Source organism: Bos mutus, chromosome 28 (assembly GCF_027580195.1).
Source record: "Bos mutus isolate GX-2022 chromosome 28, NWIPB_WYAK_1.1, whole genome shotgun sequence".
NCBI lineage: Eukaryota > Metazoa > Chordata > Mammalia > Artiodactyla > Bovidae > Bos > Bos mutus.
The window spans coordinates 22,425,128-22,440,900 of record NC_091644.1 but is presented as its reverse complement, the minus strand read 5'-3'; the positions used below and the strand labels follow the sequence as shown (position 1 = coordinate 22,440,900).

The window sequence follows — 15,773 nt, the reverse complement described above, 5'->3', positions numbered from 1 at the left end:
TTATAGTGCATTTTTCCCCCTCAAACTCAGTGTTCTCTCATATGAATAACACTAATAGTAATTTTATGGCATTACTACTATTTTTAATAATAGACAAAGATAAAATATATCTTGTGATCAATATTTGCATGGTATATCTTTTTCTATTTAGCTTCAAACTTTCTGGGTAGATTTATTGCAAGTGAGATCCTTGCAATCAGAATGTAATTTTTATCTGTCTTTAATTCATATTCATCTATTATGATTATTGATATATATGGACTTAATTCTATGATCTGATTTGCTTTTTCTTATTTGCTTCCTTTATTCTCCTTTACTCATGTCTGTTTGGTTAATAAAGTTGACATGATTTTTTTCTTGGGACTACATCCCTTTCCTTTCATATTGCCTTCAATTTTTAATATCTGTATATTTTTTTTGCAAAGTGTCGAAAGTTATTCAGTATTCCTGTATTAAAACACAGGAAAGTGAAAGTGAAAGTGAAATCACTCAGTCATGTCCGACTCTTTGAGACCCCATGGACTGTAGCCCACCAGGCTCCTCTGTCCATGGGATTCTCCAGGCAAGAGTACTGGAGTTGGTTGCCATTTCCTTGGACCCAAGTTTAAATTGCTAACATACTATTGGATTGTTTTCATTGGTTTTTATCTAGAAAATTAACTTTATCCTTTTTTAACCAAAAAAGCCTAGTTATTTCTATCTTTTACAGATAGTAGCTGCTGCTTCTGCTGCTAAGTCACTTCAGTTGTGTCCTACTCTGTGGGACCCCATAGACGGCAGCCCACCAGGCTCCCCAGTCCCTGGGATTCTCCAGGCAAGAACACTGGAGTGGGTTGCCATTTCCTTCTCCAATGCATGAAAGTGAAAAGTGAAAGTGAAGTCGCTCAGTCGTGTCCGACTCTTAGAGACCCCATGGACTGCAGCCCACCAAGCTCCTCTGTCCATGGGATTTTCCAGGCAAGAGTGCTGGAGTGGGGTGCCATTGACTTCTCCATCACAGATAGTAGAATTTAACTTAAATCTTTGATCTCCCTTTATTTCTTGCATCCCATGATTTCAATCTGTATTTGTTTTTCTTTTTGCTTAAGTACATCTTTAATAGTGCTTTTAGTAGAGGATTCATGGACTAAATGGTCTCACCTTATGTATAAAAATATACTTAATTTGGCCTTCTGAATATTAATCAGGTTTGGTTTATTAAGGTACAAATTTTAGTTTGACAGTGTATTCATTTATCACTTTTATCATGTTGTCCCTCTTTTCTGGTATCCAGTGTTGTTGAGAAATCATCTAACAATTTAATGGCCACAGACCTAATTTTATACCCAGACAACTGCAAACTTATGTATACGCATCTGTTGATTTAAAATAGGAATAATCTAGTCAGCCCTGTAAAAGGTGTTAGTAAAATGAGAGAAAAATATACTGGATCCTTTCTCTCATCAGATAGTGAAGGGCATATTCCCAGCAGTTCTTATTTTCACCCAGCAAAAATGAGAAGTACAGGATCAGAGATAATTTCATTTAAAGTACATTTTGCATTACCAATGAAAAGATTCCCTATTCTCCCTGTGGTCCTTAAGGATTGTTTAAAGAATGTCCCTATTAAACACAAAATTCTTGAAGATAAAATACACTTCATATTATGAGCTTGGAGAAGGAAATAGCACCCCACTCCAGTACTCTTGCCTGGAAAATCCCATGGGTGGAGGAGACTGGTAGGCTGCAGTCCATGGGGTTGTGAAGAGTTAGACACAACTGAGCGACTTCACTTTCACTTTTCACTTTCATGCATTGGAGAAGGAAATGGCAACCCACTCCAGTGTTCTTGCCTGGAGAATCCCAGGGACGGGGGAGCCTGGTGGGCTGCCATCTATGGGGTCACACAGAGTCAGACACAACTGAAGCGATCTAGCAGTAACAGCAGCAGAGGATTCTTATCAGGCTAATAGAACATGTTGATATATTTAAAGTTAATGTACAGTAATTCAGTACTTAAGACATATTTGAGACCAAACTTATCGAAACAGTAGATACGTTGACACCAAATAGATTTTTGGTGTGTCCTTGAGGAGTATCTCTGCCACAATGTCAATTGAGGAAAACCACAAATGTAACTATAACAACAATGATACTATTAGAGTGCCACAGAATTATTTTCAGATTTTATTTCATAACTGAATCATATTTTATTATTACTATAAGATATTTATATTGCACAATTGTGCATAAAATCCTCCACTAGATAATTCAGGAAAGAATGAACAAATTAGAAGGAAATAATGAAGCCATCCCCAAATCCTAGATGGATACAAAGTTAATTTGATCTTCAAGGGCCTGCCATCTATTCTTTTTATTTATCTGAATCATTACACATTTACATACCTTCAAATCCAGAAACCAAAAAGCAGAAGCATTTATAATCGATTACTTAATTCATGAGAAGAAAAGGACATAAAGCAAAATTTCTTTTGTAATGATTTAGTGGGATCTGATGGAATATTTGAAGTATACAAAAATTCCAAATAGAAATCATCAGGCAATGAATGGGAAAAGAGAAAATGTCATAATACATGTAGCAAATCCTATAATACAGTAGCCAAATCATTAGCGTGCTTTGTGAAGTAACTTCTAGCTTTGTTATGTTTCTTTCCTATCGGGGAAGCCTGAGTGAAGCTGTTGAGACTATTTAGGCTGGTATAGTGGATAGAATAGTGCTCCCTACCCCCCACCCCCCACCAATTCATATCCACTTGGAACTTCAGAATGTGAATTTATTTTGAAATAAGGTCTTCAGAGATGTAATAAATCAAGGTAGGATCTAGATGAGATAATACTGGGTTAAGGTGCACCCTAAATCCAATAACTGGTCTTCTCATAAGAAGAGGGGAGGACACAGACATACAGAGAAAATAGTCATGTGAAGTCAGTGGCAGAGACTGGAGTGATGCAGCTGCAAGTCAAAAAATGCTAAGAACTGCCATATTAAGGGGCTTCCCTGGTGGTGCTAGTGGTAAAGAATTGGCCCACAATGCAGGGGCCACAGGAGACTCAGGTTCAATTCCTGGGTTGGGAAGTTCCCCGGAGGCAGACATGGCAACCCACTCCAGTATTCTTGCCTGGAGAATCCCATGGACAGAGGAGTCTGGGGCTACGGTCCATAGGGTTGTAAAGAGCTGGACATGACTGAAGCGACAGCAGGAACGCAAGAGCATAATTTTGAATTTTGAAAGCTTAAACATTTTTTAATCCTTCTACTTCCTTTGAACTCACAATTCTTAATACCTGCCCTGAGAATTTGGCATTAAATACACTGATCTCACAAAAAATTGAAAACACTACTTTTTTTATTACTAATTAATATCCACAATAGAAATTTTCACTGCTGCTCTGTTTGACCATCACTCCATGCCTGACCAACTGAAATCTGAATCAAAGACAGTGAGATGAAATTCACAAAATCTGGGTAAAGGATGAGGATGAGGATCCAAGTCAAGGTGCAGCTCAGGAATAGATTAAGTGTCAAAATGCATGCCAGGTATTTTCTTGGAGACATCCTTATTTATAATTTGAACTAACTAGGTCAAATAACATCCAGGACAAAGAAGCTAATGGCCAAGAGAAAACTATACTGCTCTGACTTCTTACTGTTTCATGGCATCTTCTGTTGTTTCTCAAATTGTCATACATTATTACTGAAATTCAGTGGCTAATGTGGATATTGGGCTTCCCAGGTGGCTCAGTGATAAAGAATTTGTCTGCCAATGCAGGAGACACAGAAGACACAGGTTTGACCCCTCAGCTGGGAACATCCCCTGGAGAAGGAAATGGCAACCCACTCCAGTATCCTTGCCTGGAGAATCCCATGGACAGAGGAGCCTGGTAGGCTACAGTCCATGTGGTCACAAAGAGTCAGACATGACTAAGCAACTGTGCACAATATGGATATCAACTTGAACATAACTTGATGAAAGGCCTTTTCTCTGATTCTTTTCATACTTTTCAGTATAATACCATATGTGATTATAAAAGCATTTGCTATTTGTTATTGAAATACTATTATTAGATATTTTGAGTTGGTGAAAGTAGGTTCAAATCCAAAAGAAAAAGTGTACTTACAATTGGGGATATACAAGAATGAAACTTAAATGTCAAATATGGATCCTTTAGAAGGCAATGGGCAACTCAAATGGATTAAAGACCTACCTTTGAGACCTGAAACTATAAACTCCTAGAGGAAAACATAGGCAAGTTCTTTAACATTGGTTTTGGCAGTTATCTTTTTGAGACCAAAAGCAACAGCAACAATAGCAAAATTAAGTAAGTGGGATTAATCAAAATAAAAAGCTTCTGCATATAAAGGAAGCCATTAACAAAAAGGAAAGGCAATTGATGCAATGAGAAAAAATATTTGCAAATCTTTTATCTGATAAAAGGTCAGTATTCCAAATAAAATATACAACTCAATACCAAAGAAACCAAATAATCTAGTTATAAACTGTACAGTGGAATTGAAGAGATAATTTTTCAAAGAAGACATACAAATGACCAACAGGTTCATAAAAAGGTGCCAGATATCTTTAATCATTAAGCTGATGAAAATCACAACTGCGATGGTATATCACCTCACACCTGTTAAAATAACTATCATCAAAGAGACAAGAGATAAAAAGTGTAGGCCAAAGTATAGAGAAAAAATGCAAACTGATACAGCCACCATTGGAAATAGTATGGAGGTTCCTCAAAAAGTTCCCCTATGATCTAGTAATCCCTCTTTGGGGTATATATCCAAAGGAATTAAAATCAGAATCTCTTAGAGATATACCTGTACTCCCATATTTGTGGCAATATTATTTACAACAGCCAAACTATGGAAACAATCTAAGTATTTGTCTAAGTATTTGTCAATAGATCATGGATAAAGAAAAAATGTGATATGCACACACACATATCTACACATACACACACAGTGAAATATTATTCAGCCATGAGAAGGAAAGAATTCTTGCTGCTTGCAACAATTTGGATGGACCTTGAAGGCATTATGAAATGAGCCAGAGAGAGAAAGATGAATACTACATGGTATCATCTACACGTGAAATCTAAAAAAGGCAAACCCCAAAAAACAAAAGGAACCAGGGGTGAGCAGTGGGGAAAATAAGGAGAAATAGGTCAAAGGGTGCAAACTTTCAGCTATAAGATGAATAAGTTCTGAGTATCTAATGCATACAGGCTTCCCAGGTAGCTCAAACAGCAAAGAATGTGCCTGCAATGTGGGAAACCTGTGTTTGATCACTGGATTGGGAAGATTCCCTGGAGGAGGGCATGGCAACCCACTCCAGTATTCTTGCCTGGAGAATCCCAAGGACAGAGAAGCCTGGCATGTCCATAGGGTCACAAAAAGTCAGACACGACTGAAGTGACTTAGCATGCAGACTGGAAACAGCTAAGGATCCACAAATAGATGTGTCCATGCAATCAAATATCCTGCACTGTCAAAAAGAATCCATGGAGAAGGGAATGGCTACCCACTCCAGTATTCTTGCCTGGAGAATTCCATGGACAGAGGAACCTGGCAGGCTACAGTCCATGGGGTCGCAAAGAGTCAGACACAATTGAGCAACTAACACTTTCACTTTCATCTAATATGTAATATGGTGACTGTAGTTGATACTGCTGTATTATATAATGGAAATTTTCTAAGAGAGTAGAACTGAAATGTTCTTACCAAAAAAAGAAAAAGAAGAAAAAAATAAACATGTAAGATGTGTGAGGTGGTGAATCTGTTAATTAACTGGATGGAAGGAAGCCTTTTACAATGTATACATATATCAAATCATCAAAATGTACAAATTAAATTTCTTATAATTTTGTCAAATATACCTCAATAAAACTGAACAGAATTTTTAAAAAGGCAAAAGGTACAGGAACAAAAAATTGAATATTCTCAGAAGGAAGATAAATATAATTATCTACAAAGTGATAGCAATACTTTGGTGCTGTCATCAAATTTACAGTGAAGTTACCTAATTGAAACATTACGGAGATACATGAAGGATTAAAAAAAAGTATTAATTTTTTAGAATTGACTGTAGTGTATTTTCTAACATGGGTAGTTACTAGAAAAATCAATAATTTATATTTACCAACACGTGTCCTAATTTTTAAAATAAAAGTGTATTTTGCTGCTGCTGCTGCTGCTAAGTTACTTCAGTTGTGTCCAACTCTGTATGACCCCATAGATGGCAGTCCACCAGGCTCCCCCATCCCTGGGATTCTCCAGGCAAGAACACTGGAGTAGGTTGCCATTTCCTTCTCCAATGCATGAAAGTGAAAAGTGAAAGTGAAGTCGTTCAGTCGTGTCCGACCCTCAGCGACCCCATGGATTGTAGCCCACCAGGCTCCTCTGTCCATGGGATTTTCCAGGCAGGAGTACTGGAGTGGGGTGCCATTGCCTTCTCCAAGTGTACTTTGAGTTACATGTAAATTTCATTTTTCCTATGAAAGATATTCCTACTGTTTGTTAAGTTTGTTTTATAATTTTTCAAAATGTTACTCTGGGTTTTTGAAGCTTTGCATTTGCAGTGATATTTTTGTAAATTCATTCTATTATCCTAGTAATATTTTAAAAATCTACTCACTAAATAAAATTGTCTGAGGACAAGAAAAAGCAGTTTTGGGAATTGTAGTTAGAATTTAAGATATAGGTAGGCCAGCTATGGTTCAGGAGCCAAATTTGGCCCATTGCCTATTTTGTACGGACCACCAGCTAGGAACAGTTTTTGCTTTTTAAAGAATTGAAAAAAAAAGAAAGAAAGAAAAATAACATTCCCTGTCATGTCCACACTATATGTAATTCAGATTTCAGTGTCCATAAATAAAGTTTTATTGGAGTGCAGCCATGCTCATTCTTTTATGTATTGTCTACAGCTACTTTTGTGTGGTGGGGCACTTGCAGCAGAGAGTGTACAGCTCACAAAGCCTAAATTATTTAGCACCTGGTTCTTTATAGAGAAAAATTGCCTATCTCTGATATGAAAAGATAAAACAAAACAGTTAAGCTTTATAAAATAGGTTGTGAATTTCAAACTGCTTTCTTTTATATACAATTAGATGAGAACATTCTATGTTCCAGTTACATATATATCCCGAAAACAACTAAGCACATATTCAACTTATAACTCATAATTTCAATAACATTATTTTAAGACCAATTTTTTCACAACATTTAATGTTTTTATTTTAATACAAACTAGTACAAAAGATACCACACATTAGTTATGACCTGCAACATAAGTAATAACCTACTGATTAGGAAAATCTCACTGGGCTGTATAAAACCTCTAACAGGTACAAAGTGATGCTACCTAAAACAAACAGAATGAAATAAACCATTGTGGGAATCAGAATGATTTTTTAAATAAATATTAAGGCAAAAAATTCTTCAGAGTTACCAAGGGCATCCTAAGCAATACCTTTTGTTTTCTTTTTTCCTGCTTTGCTATTAGAGACTATCTGAGCACTGTTTCTTCTAGATATTGAGAAAAGTACATAATTTCTGATAAGTATTGTACAAGCATTAGTGTTCTCTTGATGAATACAAGTTGTAGATGTGTTAAGTGCATCTTAAATGCATTGAATACGAAATTCTTCTGCATAAATGTGAAAAGGAGATGTTCTAAATAAAACACTGCTACTATTAAATCATTTGTGATTATTCTATCAACCCACACAGTCAAACATATATACACTTTTCCTTTCTCTTTCCAGTTGCTTAAGCAAATGACCAGGAATAGAGAAATGCCCTTATTTCTTCTTTATCAGTCACTTACTTTCTTGGTTTGCATATAAAATCAAAGCAACCATAAAAATCCCTTTAAAAAGCTAACATATTTGGGAATCAATTTTATAGAAAATAGAGGTATTTCCAAAAATAGGGATGTTTTGCTCTGTATTTCATATTATATATGTAATCAGGTTCTTTTCCTGTCCCACGTATAGATTTGTAGGTGACTTTAATCGAATTACTTATTCTTTTTTCATTTTTCATGTATTCCCTAAGCAAATATTTTTTTAGCATCCACAGTAGAGTAGGTACTGTGTGGGGTATTATACAGAAGAAAAAAGAAAAGATGACTCATAAATAACTCTGATCTCAAGGATCTCATAAACATGTAAGAGTACTAATCATATGCACAAATAACTCTAAAGTAGAAAATGATGAGTACCTGCACTTGAGAGAGGTACAGATAAGCCACTTTGGAAGATCAGAGGGAGAAGCAATTACTTCCAGTTGGGAAGATCCAAGAAGGATTTATTGATGAGGCTGCATTTGAGCTGTACCTTAAAGGATGGTTAAGAAGGGTCAATCAAATTCAATGGCAAGAGCATTCCACAAACTAACAGGGTGTATAAATGACAGGTGGGAATTTGTGAATAGATGGGTGAAGAGGAAAATGGTATTTGTTTGCCTATACCTTAACATGTTTAAAGGGCAGCAAGTTATAGCTAAGTCTAGACATGCAGACTGAGGTCAGAACACGAGGACTGTGTCATCTGGAAGGAAGTGTTGGATTCAGACAGGTCTAGGTTAGCATCCTTGGAGAAGGCGATGGCACCCACCCAGTACTCTTGCCTGGAAAATCCCATGGACGGAGGAGCCTGGTAGGCTGCAGTCCATGGGGTCACTAAGTCAGACACGACTAAGCGACTTCACTTTCACTTTTCACTTTCATGCCTTGGAGAAGGCAATGGCAACCCACTCCAGTGTTCTTGCCTGGAGAATCCCAGGGACAGGGGAGCCTGGTGGGCTGCCGTCTATGGGGTTGCACACAGTCAGACACGACTGAAGCGACTTGGCAGCAGCAGGTTAGCATCCTGGCCCTAGATACTGACTATTTGGGTAAACTACAACAGTTTAAGTCCTGACAGAAAGTCTAAAAAAATGCTTACCTGACTTGCATGTTCATTGTAAAGATGAAAAATGTATATGCAAATTTTCTAACACAATATCTGGCACATTATAGATACTAAATAAAAGTAGTTATTATTGCGTCCATACTATATCAAATAACAGGCTAAGAATTTTAGATATTGGGTAAGCATGCATTATATCAACTATGGGAAAATATCATAAGGTAGTCCTTATCCAGAATGAGGAACTATTTTGAAAATAAGACAAGTCAGGGAGCTAACTAGTGCTTTTTAATTGGGACTGCTTATTACAATCATCTGGTGACCTTTGTAAACAGTGGCATGACTGGGTCTCACCCCAGACCAATTAAATCAGAATCTTTATGACTAAAGCCTAGACATGATATTTTTTAAAGTGTCCCAGGATTTCTAAAGCAAAGAGAGAGCTGAAAGCTACTATTGCTTTAAATGGAAGTTGTTGCAACTAATATGCGAAATATAGAAATCCAGCAAAAAAAAATTTAATTATTATAATTTGAGTCATTTTTCCTTTACTACATTAGTGGATGTCAGTTTTCAGACTGTTTTTCTCTGTTTCTCTGCCATATTCTTTCACTTGCACCTATCCAGTTCCTAACACAGGCATGAATGCAGGCTTAGTCACTTCAGTCATGTTCAACTCTTTGCGACCTCATGGACTGTAGCCCACCAGGCTCCTCTATCCATGGGGTTCTCCAGGCAAGAACACTAGAATGGGTTGCCGTGCCCTCTTCCAGGGAATCTTCCAGACACAGGGATCAAACCTGCATCTCCTGCATTGCTTGAGCCATCGGGAAAGCCCACCTAACACAGGACCTGCACATTAAAGACCAAATAGATATTTACTGAATGAATGCAAATTTGAGTGATATTATTCCCATTCCTCACGGATAGAAGTGACAACCTGAGGAACAACATAAGATGGGTACTATGTAGCAATATTTTAAATGTTTACTCTTTAATCCTTGTATTACTTTGCAAAAGCTATCTCATTTATTGAAAGTTAATATTTATATCATGTTCATAATAATGAGTAAAACAGTTATATCTGAAAACTAAATCATAACCCAGACATGGAAAGGTAAATCCAAAACTGACAACATAGTCTTTACACTCATTAGCAACACTATCAAGGAAATGTCAAGAACTCTTTTTAAAAACTGCATTCCAAATTGTATTTTATCTAGATCCAATACATAGTAATATTTTTTTAAAAATTTTATCATGTTCATCACAACAGTCCTACAATATTGCTTTCTGAAGTAATTGATAGAGTTATGCTGTTAAAGTTTGCTAATAATCCTAAAAGAAAAAATACTTTTGTTTATATTAAGTATGAAGCATGCTGAGAAATGAGTACTAAGGGAATACCTGTGGCTTGTTAGAAATTGAAGGGAATTTAGAGATGGTCTGGGAGAATATTTTACCAAAAGCATGAAATTCTTCTCCTCCTGAAATGTATTAGTGAAGGAAAAATGTACTTGCTTCTTGCCAAAATATTGAAAAGCTTATTGAAACATCAAAGTTCACCTCCAACATGGAGGCCCGGATTTGGGGGTTCTCTTCTTATATTTTAGTGGGTTATAAGACAACACTTCTAAGTGATAAAAGTGATAGAACTTCTAAGAACCAACTTCATTCAAAAATACAACAAACAGATGGCAAGTTCTACAGTCAGCAGAAGTAATGGGGGTATTAAAATGTTACCAGCAGGCTCCCTAATGACTTTTATTTTGACAGGTGTCTACTCAGGTGCTTGTTTTCTAAGCAATGTTTCTCTAGTCCTGTGTACAAGCGGTCCTCACCTTTTTATGAGTATACTGCCATCACAGTATTTACTATACATAAGACAATCACAACCATTAAACTGTCTCTAATCTTTTCCCCTTGTGGTTACATAAATTATTTGTTTACCCTGAGAGTACATGAAATTTTTATAGGCACAGTCTAGAATTGCATCTATCCAGCTTTCCTCTCAAATAAATCTTTTGTAAATATTCAAACTCATGTATACCTCAGTGTAACCACATTGTAAGCCCTGTCTGTTGCTTTCACATAAACAATCCAGGCTGACTAAAAAGCCCATCTGACAACCAAGAGAATGCAGTGATCAAATTCGAATTCTCTCTGGTTGATTCACTTAATAGCCTTCTCCCCTCTCATGAAAGAGGCCAGGGATATTCTATAAATGGGGTCTCAGGGAATTCATTGCAGCCATACCTTCCTGAACTATCATATGCAAATGTTCCTCCTACTAGTCTGTAAGATAGATCATTCATGCAACAAATTTTTGTTCTAGGGGATATTTTAAGGATACTGTGATGAAGAAAATCAAAGTCACTGTAATGCAGAAAGTTTTATTCTAGAGAATAAATAAAGTCAGATATATGTTATCACACACATACACACACACACTAAGGCAGACAGTGAATGGGGCAGGGAATATTACTCTGACAGTCAGGAAAGGCATCTTTGAGGAGGGGACATAGAACAGAGATGTAAAGATAGTGAGTAGGTGAGCCAGGACATTATCAAAAGGGAGACCATTCCAGAAGGAATAAAAGTAAACACAAACCCTGGAGATTATAATGTACTAAGAGGCAATGAGGAAAGCAAGGAGGCCAGAGTGAACAAAACACAAAAGAGTGGAAGAAAGTAATAATAAAGGGTTTATAAGCAAGGTGAAAAGGCAGCCTTCAGAATGGGAGAAAATAATAGCAAACAAAAAAACTAAGAAAGAATTAATGTCCAAAATATACAAGCACCTCATGCAGCTCAATACCAGAAAAATAAAAGACCCAATTAAAAAATGGGCCAAAGGACTAAATAGACATTTCTCCAAAGAAGACATACAGATGGCTAGCAAGCACATGAAAAGATGCTCAACATCACTCATTATCAGAGAAATGCAAATCAAAACCACATTAAGGTACCATGTCACACTGGTCAGAATGACTGCTATCAAAAAGTCTACAAACAATAAATGCTGGAGAGGGTGCAGAGAAAAGGGAACACTCTTACACTGTTGGTGGGAATGCAAACTAGTACAGCCACTATGAAGAACAGTGTGGAGATTCCTTAAAAAACCAGAAACAGAACCGCCATACGATCCAGCAGTCCCAGTACTAGGCATACCCACTGAGGAAACCAGACTTGAAAGAGACCCGTGCACCCCCATGTTCATCACAGCACTGTTTACAATAGCTAGGACATGCAAGCAACCTAGCAGAAAAATGGATAAGCAAGTTGTGGTACATATACACAATGGAATATTACTCAGCTATTAAAAAGAATGCATTTGAGTCAGTTCTAATGAGTTGGATGAAACTGGAGCCTATTATACAGAGTGAAGTAAGTCAGAAAGAAAAACACCAATACCACGTATTAACGCAGTCACCTAGAGCCAGACATCACGGAATGTGAAGTCAAGTGGGCCTTAGGAAGCATCACTATGAACAAAGCTAGTGGAGGTGATGGAATACAAGTTGAGCTATTTAAAATCCTGAAAGATGACATTGTGAAAGTGCTGCACTCAATATGCCAGCAAATTTGGAAAACTCAGCAGTGGCCACAGGACTGGAAAAGGTCAGTTTTCATTCCAATCCTAAAGAAAGGCAATGCCAAAGAATGCTCAAACTACTGCACAATTGCACTCATCTCACACACTAGTAAAGTGATGCTTAAAATTCTCCAAGTCAGGCTTCAGCAATACATGAACCGTGAACTTCCAGATGTTCAAGCTGGTTTTAGAAAAGGCAGAGGAACCAGAGATCAAATTGAGTTCCAGAAAAACATCTATTTCTGCTTTATTGACTATGCCAAAGCCTTTGACTGTGTGGATCACAATAAACTGTGGAAAATTCTGAAAGAGATGGGAATACCAGACCACCTGACCTGCCTCTTGAGAAACCTATATGCAGGTCAGGAAGCAACAGTTAGAACTGGACATGGAACAACAGACTGGTTCCAAATAGGAAAAGGAGTACATCAAGGCTGTATATTGTCACCCTGCTTATTTAAATTATATGCTGAGTACATCATGAGAAATGCTGGGCTGGAGGAAGCACAAGCTGGAATCAAGATTGCTGGGATAATATCAATAACCTCAGATATGCAGATGACACCACCCTTATGGCAGAAAGTGAAGAAGAACTAAAAAGCCTCATGATGAAAGCAAAAGAGGAGAGTGAAAAAGTGGCTTAAAGCTCAACATTCAGAAAACGAAGATCATGGCATCTGGTTCCATCACTTCATGGGAAATAGACGGGGCAACAGTGGAAACAGTGTCAGACTTTATTTTTCTGGGCTCCAAAATCACTACAGATGATTGCAGCCCTAAAATTAAAAGACACTTACTCCTTTGAAGGAAAGTTATGACCAACCTAGACAGCATATTCAAAAGCAGAGACATTACTTTGTCCACAAAGGTCCATCTAGTCAAGGCTATGGTTTTTCCAGTGGTCATGTATGGATGTGAGGGTTGGACTGTGAAGAAAGCTGAGTGCCAAAGAATTGATGTTTTTGAATTTGATGTTTTGGTGTTGGAGAAGACTCTTGAGAGTCCCTTGGACTGCAAGAAGATCCAACCAGTCAATCCTAAAGGAGATCAGTCCTGGGTGTTCATTGGAAGGACTGATGTTGAAGCTGAAACTCCAATACTTTGGCCACCTGATGCAAAGAGCTGACTCATTTGAAAAGACCCTGATGCTGGGAAAGATTGGGGGCAGGAGCAGAAGGGAACGACAGAGGATGAGATGGATGAATGGCACCACCGACTCGATGGACATGGGTTTGGGTGAACTCTGAGATTTGGTGATGGACAGGGAGACCTGGCGTGCTAAGGTTCGTGGGGTCACAAAGAGTCGGACACGACTGAGCAACTAAACCGAACTGAATGGAATTTAGAAAGATGGTAACAATGACCATATATGCAAGACAGCAAAAGAGACACAGATGTAAGGAACAGACTTTTGGACTCTGTGGGAGAAGGTGAGGGTGGAATGATTTGAGAGAATAGCATTGAAACATGTATATTACTATATGTGAAATAAATGACCAGTCCAAGTTTGATGCATGAAGCAGGGCACTCAAAGCCGGTGCACTGGGACAACCCACAGGGATGGGCTGGGAATGGAAGTAGGAGGGGTAAAAAAAAAAAATTTTAAGGGTTTAGAGAGATTTGGATCTATGATGGTTAATTTTATGAAACAACTTCACTGAGACATGGAGTATCCGTATATTTGGCCAAATACTATTCGAGGCATTTCTGAGAGACTGTTTTTGGATGAGATCAACCTTTAAATTGATAGACTGAATGAAGCAGATTGACCTCCCTAGAGTGGATGAGTCTCATTCAATCAGTTGAAGGCTCTCAAATAGAATAAAAAGGCTGGCCTTCTCCCCATATAAGGAAGAATTTTGCCTAACTGCCTTCAGACTGGCACATCAGCTTTCTCCTGTCTTGGGGCCAGAACTAAAACATTGACTATTCCAATATCCTGAGCCTGACAGCCTTCTTACTGGAACTATACCATTGATTTCCCTGGTTTTCAGGCCTTTGGACCAAGTCTGAAACTAAACTATGGAACCTCCTATGTTTCCAGCTTGTTGACTCATCCAGTGGTTTCTGGGATTTTAGCTCCATAATCTCAGAGCTAATTCCTTTACTATTTACCTGTATGTCAACTATCTATCTATCTTTCTCTTATTGGTTCTCTCTGGAGAACCCTGCCTAAAGAGATTAGGAGTTTAGGAGTGACATGATCTATTTACTATTTAAAAGGATAATCTTCTATACAAACTACCTTGGGGCAAATGTATAATCAGGGAAAGGAAGTAAAAGATGCTATTACAATAATCCAGGCAAGAGACAAAAATAATAGCTTTTACTCAGGTGATAGAAGTGAAGATAATGAGAAATAGGGATTTCATATTTATTTGAAGATTGAGACAACGGGATTTGCTGATGAGGAACAGGGGAAAAAGAAAGAAGTTGAGAATAGTTTCCAGAATTCTTGTCTATAAGCCAGAACTGATGAAATAGAGTTTCCATTTTCTAAAATAGGAAATGCTTGAGAAGAACAGGTTGTGAGATAAATTCAGTGTTCAGCTTTAGGGCCATATATTCTGAGACATGTATTGGACAAGCAAGCGGAAAGGTTGTGTAGGCAATTAGACACACTGGTCAGAAATTCAGAGAGAAAGTTAGGGATCAAGGAATCCAATTTGCCTGTAATCAGTATATAGACAACATTAAAAGCTAGAGAACTAGAAGAAATGCCGTAGTGAGCTGATGAGAACATTGGGGGTTTCTTAATAAACGGGAATAATCTCACATGGCTGGAAGGGAGTACTTCATAATTCACAGAACACCCAGCTGAATTCAGCAAAATGTAGGAATACATATTGATGTAATAGGTTGATTACAAACCAGTTAGTCCTAAAGGAAATCAACTCTGAATATTCATTGGAAGGACTGATGCTGAAGCTGAAGCTCCAATACTTTGGCCACCTGATGTGAGTTTACTAGAAAAGACCCTGCTGCTAGGAAAGATTGAAGGCAAAATGAGAAGGGGGCGGCAGAGAAGGAGATGGTTGCATAGCATCACAGACTCAATGGACACGAGTTTGAGTAAATTCCAGGAGATAGTGAAGGGCAGGGAAGCCTGGAGTGCTGCAGTCCATGGAGTTGCAAAGCACTGGACATGACTTGGCAACTGAACAACAGCAATAGGGTGATGTTGGCTTTTCTCTTTATTTTGTGGTAATTTCTATCAAAATGCTATTACTTCATTATGAGGCATAATGAGTCACTTCATTTT

General features: G+C 37.7%; 1 protein-coding gene across 4 annotated transcripts in view; it reads right to left on the bottom strand.

The window, feature by feature from the left end:
- CTNNA3 (catenin alpha 3) overlaps positions 1-15,773 on the bottom strand; it is a 1,958,943-nt gene that overhangs the window by 1,009,367 nt on the left and 933,803 nt on the right. The gene's annotated exons all lie outside the window — the stretch shown is intronic.